We start from the raw sequence: 9,865 nt of genomic DNA, 5'->3' as shown, positions 1-9,865 counted from the left end.
ATAGATCTATGACATCAATGTGGAGAACATGACCACGGAATTTATGACAAATGTACAAACTCACCGAACTGTGCTAATTGCTTTATAGCCTCCTCAAAGACCTGTCCACAGTTCAAACTTCAACTCCAGATTGTACAATTAAAACATGAAAAGAACATCACAATCCCTGAAGCAAAGGGTCAAGGCTACTACCTCTCCAAGCACAGCTGTATCCTACTCGGCAGCTGTCTTACACATACCTTCAAAATCAGTCATGTCTGTGCAATGCCAGACTGACATTACTTGGGTTTTGGCGGATAACTATTCTTTGTTACAGCCCAGTGCCTCTTCACAAACAGATGAAGTATCTGATGTGTCAACGCCATCAGTAGCAACAGCACCACCGGCAACAAAGCCAACTCCTGTTGTAAAAAGTGCAGACAAAAACGTTGATTACTCACAAAAATCTGATCGTGTACCAAAGGGCCACCGTGACCCTGTTCAAATTTATTTCAGACATCAAAAGGGGGCACGGGTGGCCCAGTCGTCTAAGGCGCCGCGATTCGCTGTGCAGAGTTGCGTCCCTTGGGCACGCCAGAAACCTATGATTATGGGTTCGAATCCCGGTTCGCCCCAATTATGTTTCTAGGTTTGTCAGCACCATACCCGTGCGTTTGGGTTTCACCGAAGTGGTAAACGTCTGAGACCTGCATCACTTCGGGCTTTCCTCCCACATTAAGCTGACACGCCGTGATATAACTGGAATTCTGTTAAAAGCGGCGTTAAACCCAACTCACTCACTCAGACATCAAACCTTGGAGGACATGGATGTCTCTCCTCACCCTAATGGGCGCAATAATAGTAAGTCACCTCGCAATGGGAGACGTAGATCTCCTGTTCACCCACCAGTAACTTGAACATTATGAATCCACTGATTCAGTGGAATATCAGAGGTCTAAGGACCAATTTTAATGAATAACATGTACTGATACAAGATTTTAAACCATCGGCAATCTGTCTCCAGGCGAAGTATCTCAAACAGACTGACAACTTTGATTTACGTCGGTATAGTTCCAACAATTTATTCTCTCCTCCAGGTGTTAAAGCTACTGGAGGACCTTCTGTTTTGGTGAAGAAGGGAGTGATCCAGAGCCCTGTGTCCCTTCAAACCAATCTTCAAGCTGTTACAGTAAGACTGACTTTGCACATATCATTTACTCTGTGCTCTCTGTATATTTCCCATATTCGTTTGCACTTCAGCAATAACCAGCTCCCAAAGCCCTTCGTGATCATGGGTAATTTAAATGAACATAACCTATCAAATTGTAGCCTTTTATCCAAAAAGATAAAGTCCTTGAAATATTTTATTTCCGATAACAACTTGTGCATTTTCAATGATGGATCAAATACATATTTCCATCCTACTACTGGTACCTATTCGGCTTTAGATTTGTCACTTACAGATTCCAATATCTTAAACGAATTTACGTGGTCGATTCACAATGACCTGCGTGGAAGCGATCATTTTCATTCAATCCACCCACATCAAGCTGGAACTTTACCAAAGCCAACTGGCCTTCCTTTCAGGGACTCGGTACTGATAGGTTGAAGCCTGATTGGTTCAGGAATGTAACTGGTCCTTTTCAGCTGTTTTCTGATATTTTAAACGAAATTGCCGACATAACCATTCCAAAATCCTCTGCAAATCCGCACATTCGAACACCATGGTTTGATAGTGAGTGCAAACAGGCTTGGAAGAGTAGGAAAAAGGCTGAGAAATATTTCGTACCACGTCGTACCTTCAAGCAAAAAAGGCGTGAGTCTTGCATGAATTATGTCTCTAAAATTAATTCTCGCACGCCTATATCCAAGGTATGGAACATGATTGCCAAAAATTAAAGTCAAAGGTTCAAAATCGAGTGTTCACCATCTCTAAGACGGTGACCATCTGTTAACAGATAAATCAGGCATTGCCAATAAATTGGGTGAAACGCTGGCCAAACACTCATCATCGAACTACGATCCTAAGTTTCAAAATTACCAGAAACAACAGGAAATTAAGAGGGCTGATTTTACTTCTCAAAATGGAGAAGATTATAATGAGGTATATTCACTCCACGAGCTGAGCACAAGCACACGATACTGCAACGTGAGCTGATAATATTCATTTGCCTGATTCATGTTGAGAGACACTACTTGAATTTTGCTCCTTCGTCGTGTAATGCAATAGTTGTTGCCATACCTAAACCTGGTAGGGACCATGGTGATGCATCTAATTATTGACCAATATCACCAACCAGCTGTTTGTGCAAAACCATGGAACGAATGGTAAACAATCGACTGGTGTGGTACTTGGAAACCAACAATCTTATAAGTAACATTCAATGTGGTTTCCGTCAATACAGTGATGAATGGTAATTAACTGTAAACCAAGATAAAACGAAGGTAGTCGTTTGTAAATGGTGGAAAACTTGCTCAAAAGGGAAAAAAAGATGCTATCAAGGTGAACTCCTAGAAACTACCTCTTTCTACAAGTATTTAGTGTATATTTTACAAATCATCAAACTGGGTCTATGCGTGCAAAGCAAGCATAGACACAAGCTCAATAGGTATGATTGGCGTGTTAAAACCAATTTATACGCTTGGAAATTTCTCCTACTAAACGATCTTTAAGATATTTGATTTACAGATGAACCCATTACTACTTTATGTGGGGTCTCAGTAAGCCTGACAAAAATAGGAAATGTAATTTTCCTGTAGCAATTTCATTGGTGTTAAGGTTAATATGCTTGAGGTTATGGTATATGGGGATTGTGGCAGGTTTCCAATGTATATATATAATCATATATAAAGTTATCAAATATTGGTTAAATATACTAGCCACATAAAGAAACTGTGCACAGAGGAAATATATTCTGGATTGAAATACAACACACGCTGTAGCAGCTGAATGATCGGACCATTAGAAAATGTCAACGGGACCTGAACAACATATGATAAGATGACGTCAGAAGATGAAAATGGAGTAGGGGGTCCAACGACAAAGTCACAAAGTCAATAACGGGTATGACTACCCTGTGCGTGAATCACAGCAGTGCATCGGCGACGCATGGATTCCACCAAATGGGCATGGAAGGCCTGGGGAATGGCCTGCCATATCCTCCTCAAATCTTGTGCCAAGTCACGGACGTTATCTGGAGGATATGGAAGACGACGTAGACGGCGGTCCATTTCATCCCACACATGCTCTATTGGGGAGAGATCTGGAGAATTTGCAGGCCATGGCAGTAACATGACATTGTTATGGTGAAGGAAATCCATTGCGACCCTAGCCGTGTGAGGACGAGCGTTGTCCTGTTGAAATGTCAATCCCGGACCACGGCGTTGCAGGAAAGGAATGACCACAGGCCTCAGAATCTGATCTCTGTAGCCAACACCGATTGCCCTGAACAACCACCAAAGCGGTTCGGTGCTGTGCTGTTATCCCACCCCAAATCATCACAGAGCCACCTCCAAAATAATTCCTCTCCACAATACAGTTGCGTGCATAACGTTCTCGCAAACTGCGGTAGACACGTTGGCGCCGGTCACTGTGGGAAATGTTGAACCTCGATTCATCTGTAAAGACAACATTTCTCCACCATATTTGAGGTTGGCGAACCAACGTTCATGACGGCGCCTCCACACCCTCGCCCTACCATCAGCAAGTCAAAGATTAAATAGGGATTTATCACCGAAGACAACTTGATTCCAATTCCTCTGAGTCCATCGTAGCTGTGCCCACAAATGACGTTGATGTCCGTGTAATTGAGTCAGAGTTGGCCCGCAGTATGACAGCCGGGCTTGAAGGTGAGCAGTTCTCAGACGGTTTCGAACAGTTTTCACACTCAGTCTACCCCTAAACAGTTCATTTCTGTTTGATGTAGCTGTCAAAAATCGGTTACGGAGGTGACGTAAGACAATCTGACGAGCCTCTGCATGTCACACGTGGTCGACCTGGCCGAGGGCGATCAGCGTTAGTACCCGTTTGCTGTAGACGCGTCTGTAAATCATAAACAGTCCATCGACTACAACCCATCGTCCTTGCGATTGCAGCTACGGACGTTCCCGTCTGCAGCATGCCGATGGCACGTTAACGTTGCACATTTGAAAGGCGTGGCATGACAAATGGCCGTAAAGACTTTTGTTTTCTTTTGTGTTTTTTGTTTTGTAATGACTGCTTACAATTATGGCTGAAAACACGTGTGGTAGTATGGCCACGTGACCAGTTGCACGTGAAAAAACACTTTTGCCACTATAGTGCTGTGCACATGATTTTGATCGAATCACCTGCACCAAAACGGGTGTTATCTGAAGTCAATACGTGGACATTACTGTTTAAATACACAATAAGGGCCCACAGAAACTGTGTCCACGAGGTGACAGTTGGAGCAAATATGACAATTATCATAGCCAGCGTTTACTTCAAAATATATATGCCTCAGCTAAACGATCATTGTGAGAACAAGTACAGGGATCTAGATAACTCACTCCTAATCTTCTGTGCAGCAGTCAGTGGCTTCTCCTCTTCCTCTGGGTTGGTCTGAGGTGTACCAACGTTCTGCGTTCCGCCAATGTTCAGATTCCTGGGGCCCGGGACTGTCACACCTCCAAACTGCTGCCATACTTGGATAAGGTTGTACTGGGCGACTGTAACAGACACCATATAACTTAAGTTTTCAGGGTTGTTTTCCATATTTGAACTGAGATACCTTACGTGATACTGAAAACTGACAACTGTCATGAACAGACATCGAACTTCTACGACATATAAGTTGCCTTATCATATAATGGGTAGGTTTCACTGCAGGATAAAAACAACGGATAAAAACGATATCCATTGGGGTCATATGCGGATAGAGATGCAAAAAATCAAAGTCAAGCAGGGACTACTTTCAATGTTTATAAACAAACATGGCCTCGCCCTTGTCGGCGATTGAGTAAGAACTAACCATCGGGAATCTGTATAAAGTACAACGATAATTGCTGTCATTAACCAAAAAAACAGTCTAATATACTGAAAATCAGTCACTTACTGTAACGTAGCTTTAGCATTTTATAGGTATGGGCATTTTTTGAGATATAAATTTCCTAGCAACTTTGCGAGGGCACAAGGCATAGCCAAGCGGCATCCCTAGCCATATCTGTTCTTGTAGACCTCTGTGGCTTGAAACCTTTTCCACAAATGAAAAATACTTTGATTTGGCCGAAATATGTTTGAATTGTTAGTTTGGTTCGTTCTGTCGGTGTGTGTACATCTGACTGTACTTCTTAACGTTATGACAGGACAGGCCGACTGTCACGAACGTCTGACTGTGGTCGTGACGTCTCATAGACTAAGGCTAGAGTAGCTTCCTTTTGACAAAGGGCAATTACTCTAGCGGACAGGCCGCTAGATTGCCGCGAAAGATAGCTGTTGCTTCGCCACTGTATAAGAACAGATTTTAGCTGGAACTCGATTGACTACTGTCACTGTCCAACTGACACATCACTTGCCCTGTGACGTAATAAATATTATTAATGCGCGTATTCCAGGAAAACTCAATGTTTCTGTAATATTTGTGAGACAGGGAAAGCGATTTTCAAGCACAAAATGAAAGAATGACATTAAATGATATCACGCTTGTGGATGGTAAATATCCAGAATTAGGAATAAACACTATGTATTTAGCTCGCCTAGGCTCTCTAAATGTAATGTTTATTCCTAATGTAGGGTATTTACCATCCCCAAACACACTCGCGTGATAACCCCTACATATTTTCGTAAATGGTGATTGTCTTGTTATGGTTATTTGACAGTGACAAACCTGCAATTGAGCAGAGCTAGACCTTGTTTGGTGGTTGTATAGGGTTAATGACATCCCTGGAAAAACTTTAAGGAAATACTGCAATAGCCTAATAGCTTAAAAAAACCAAAGTCATTTGAAAATACCCTATTGAAGGTATTAGATATTTTTCAGGACCTGTTTATCAGCACTCACCTACAGGAGAATCAGCAGTCTCTGGTACCACAGGTAGCCCGGACGACTGTATCTCTGATACAAGAAATCCTGGTATTCTGGGTTGAAGAGAGGATGTGGACGCTGGTGTCAGGGCTGCTGTTGTCGGGTCCTGTAGACTGGTTGTGTTAGGAACTACACAAGATGTAGTTGTAGACACTGGTATCTGGGCTGCTCTTGTCGGGTCCTGTAGACTGGTTGTGTTGGGAACTACACAGGATGTAGTTGTGGACGCTGGTGTCAGGGCTGCTGTTGTCGGGTCCTGTAGACTGGTTGTGTTAGGAACTACACAAGATGTAGTTGTGGACGCTAGTTTGGGCTGCTGTTGTCGGGTCCTGTAGACTGGTTGTGTTAGGAACTACACAGGAGGTAGTTGTGGACACTGGTATCTGGGCTGCTGTTGTCGGGTCCTGTAGACTGGTTGTGTTAGGAACTACACAGGATGTAGTTGTGGACGCTGGTGTCAGGGCTGCTGTTGTCGGGTCCTGTAGACTGGTTGTGTTAGGAACTACACAAGATGTAGTTGTGGACGCTAGTTTGGGCTGCTGTTGTCGGGTCCTGTAGACTGGTTGTGTTAGGAACTACACAGGATGTAGTTGTAGACACTGGTGTCAGGGCTGCTGTTGTCGGGACCTGTAGACTGGTTTTGTTAGGAACTACACAAGATGTAGTTGTAGACACTGGTATCTGGGCTGCTCTTGTCGGGTCCTGTAGACTGGTTGTGTTAGGAACTACACAGGATGTAGTTGTGGGCAGCTGCGACTGGCTTATTATCTGATCAACATCACCAACTGAAGCTGGTTGGAGTTGTGTCCCTTGATGTTGCTGTGGTGTTGACGCTATTTCTCCCTGTGGTTGTTGACAACATAAAATCCCACAACATCCCACAACGTTTTGTGCCAGTGTCACAATTGGATCTCCAGCTATTTGAACAATATATCTTGTCTCCAATTCAGTTTGAATTATATTATATTTTATGTCCCATACTGCTGACAAAGACATTGACTGCCATAAAAATTACATTACTGCGAGATGTTTTTTTAAGTAAAACATATTGAGACTCATTAAAAAAAATCTGGTTTTGCAGCTGAAGCTCCATACATAATCCAAATAAAGTTTATTATCACCAACCTAGCTGTGGTGACTCACAGTTATAGTGAGTTAAACATTAGGACAAAAGATTGTGCCGTTCAGGTTCCACGCGATTCTGCCGAAACTAATATACACACTATGGTAAGTACTTGAAATGCTAATGCAGTAGTAAATACACTGAACACTCAAATGTAGTAACGGGACTATCTGACAGATACACCTTACTATGGTCTCCTTTCAGATGCGATTGGTGATATGTTTCTCTTTGGAAAATGTCTTTAACAGCCACTGACATGGTGGAATCTTAAAACAACATCCTCACCTCATTGTAAAGAGGAATGTCATGAACGTCCCGCAAATTATGCTTTTGTGTATTATTGATATGTTTAAAAGTGAAATTGCTTCATACAAACCTTTCTCTACAAATTGGTATGACTCTTGTTGAACAGTCTGGAGTTTGACCTCCACAGCACCTGTTCACCTCACAAACCTATGTAACAAGCATATTCACTCACATATGTCACCCTCATTACCTTTGTTTGTCACTGTACACATGACGTTTGTAGTAGTAGTAGTAGTAGTAGTAGTAGTAGTAGTAGTAGTAGTATATCTTACATATTGAAATACAGAATTGCAACAAAGAGGGTTTAGGTGATCCTTGCACAGGGCCCTTGCACCCTAAACACGCAGCAAGACAGCGAATGGGACAACTGGGATGTGGATTGGGTGTCTGGCTCGGTAACCTGTCATGCCCACGCTTTCAGTCAATGGTTAATAGACCGTCGTCAAACAGCTTCTTTATTGCTCACTCACTCACTCACTCACTCACTCACTCACTCACACTCACTCACTCACTCACTCACTCACTCACTCACTCACTCACTCACTCACTCACTCACTCACTCACTCACTCACTCACTCACTCACTCACTCACCTGTATGTTGTCTTTCAAGCTACCCGACAAGTGGCCTGGAACAACAAATGGGAACATACTCCTGAATCTCCTGAAAGGGGTAAGTTTCGACAACCCAACCCATCTTCATTTGCAACTTATCATAAGTTGTTCCTGCTTGGTGAAAAAAATGTACATAATTAACGGTTTGTCGGACTTGTTTACATTTGACAAAAATCTTCCGACGAATACTGCAAAGATTGTCAAACGAATCCTGAACAAATGTTTCTTGATCAGGCCTTTGCATGTGTTTGTGACGGGTGCCACTGCTCGGGCGGGATAAACCTCCCATTTCGCTAACATCTGGTAGCATCACTATTTGATTGCGATCCAAGTGAGTAAGTGAGTATGGTTTTACGCCGCTTTTAGCAATATGCCAGCAATATCACGGCGGGGGCACCAAACATGTTGGGAATCGAACCCGGGTCTTCGGCGTGACGAGCGAACGTTTAAACCACTAGGTTACCCGACCGCCCCTTCTAAAGGAGAGGTGGCCTGCGTTGTTTGCTGCTTCGTTTTCAATAATCTTTTCTCCTTGTTTGAAAGGTTAACTGTAACTGACGGGTCCCGTACAAACATTATGTTCGCTTCCTGTGGAAAATAAATATTTTCAGTCGTTCCTTTAATTAATTCATAAGGCTTCTTTGTACGAACAGGATCCGGCGACGTTTCACAAGCAAGGACCCTTCATCATTTATAATACCGGCTGTTCGTCATGCATCCAGCTGCATCCTGCATCCCTGCTGTGCACTTCAGTCATACAGAGCAGCTTGGCATCTGCTGCACGGATGTATAACTCCACGTGGCCACCTATGAGCGGGGGATTGTCAGGCAAAGAAAAGTCGGACCGGGCCGGCGGGTAATGCTAAACTCGATTTACAGACCGCTGCCATATAACTTGAATATTGCTGAGTGCGGCGTTAACTATACTGTCGACACATCAACTATGTTGTTAAACACATCAACTATACCTAATAACACATCGAATCTACTGTATAACACATCAACTACACTCCATAACACATCAACTCAACTGGATAACACATCAACTATACTGTATAACACATCAACTACACTGTATAACACATCAACTACACTCCATAACACATCAACTCAACTGTATAACACATCAACTATACTGAATAACACTTCAACTATACTGAATAACACATCAACTACACTGTATCATACATCAATTACACTCCATAACACATCAACTCAACTGTATAACACACCAACTATACTTATAACACATCAACTACACTGTATAACACATCAACTATATTGTATAACACCATCAACTACACTGTATAACACATCAACTTAACTGTATAAAACATTAACTATACTGCATTACACTTCAACTATACTGTATAACACACCAACTCTACTGTATAACACCATCTATTACACTGTATAACACATCAACTATACTCTATAACACACCAACTCTACTGTATAACACCATCTATTACACTGTATAACACATCAACTATAATGTATAACACACCAACTCTACTGTATAACACCATCTATTACACTGTATAACACATCAACTATAGTGTATAACACACCAACTCTACTGTATAACACCATCTATTACACTGTATAACACATCAACTATACTGTATAACACACCAACTCTACTGTATAACACCATCTATTACACTGTATAACACTTCAACTATACTGTATAACACACCAACTATACTTATAACACGTCAACTATACTGTATAACACATCAACTATATTGTATAACACCATCAACTACACTGTATAACACATCAACTTAACTGTATAAA

The sequence above is a fragment of the Haliotis rufescens genome, unplaced genomic scaffold, assembly GCF_023055435.1.
Source record: "Haliotis rufescens isolate VD_foot unplaced genomic scaffold, xgHalRufe1.0.p SCAF_18, whole genome shotgun sequence".
Classification (NCBI taxonomy): domain Eukaryota; kingdom Metazoa; phylum Mollusca; class Gastropoda; order Lepetellida; family Haliotidae; genus Haliotis; species Haliotis rufescens.
Note: the sequence above shows the minus strand (reverse complement) of the source record.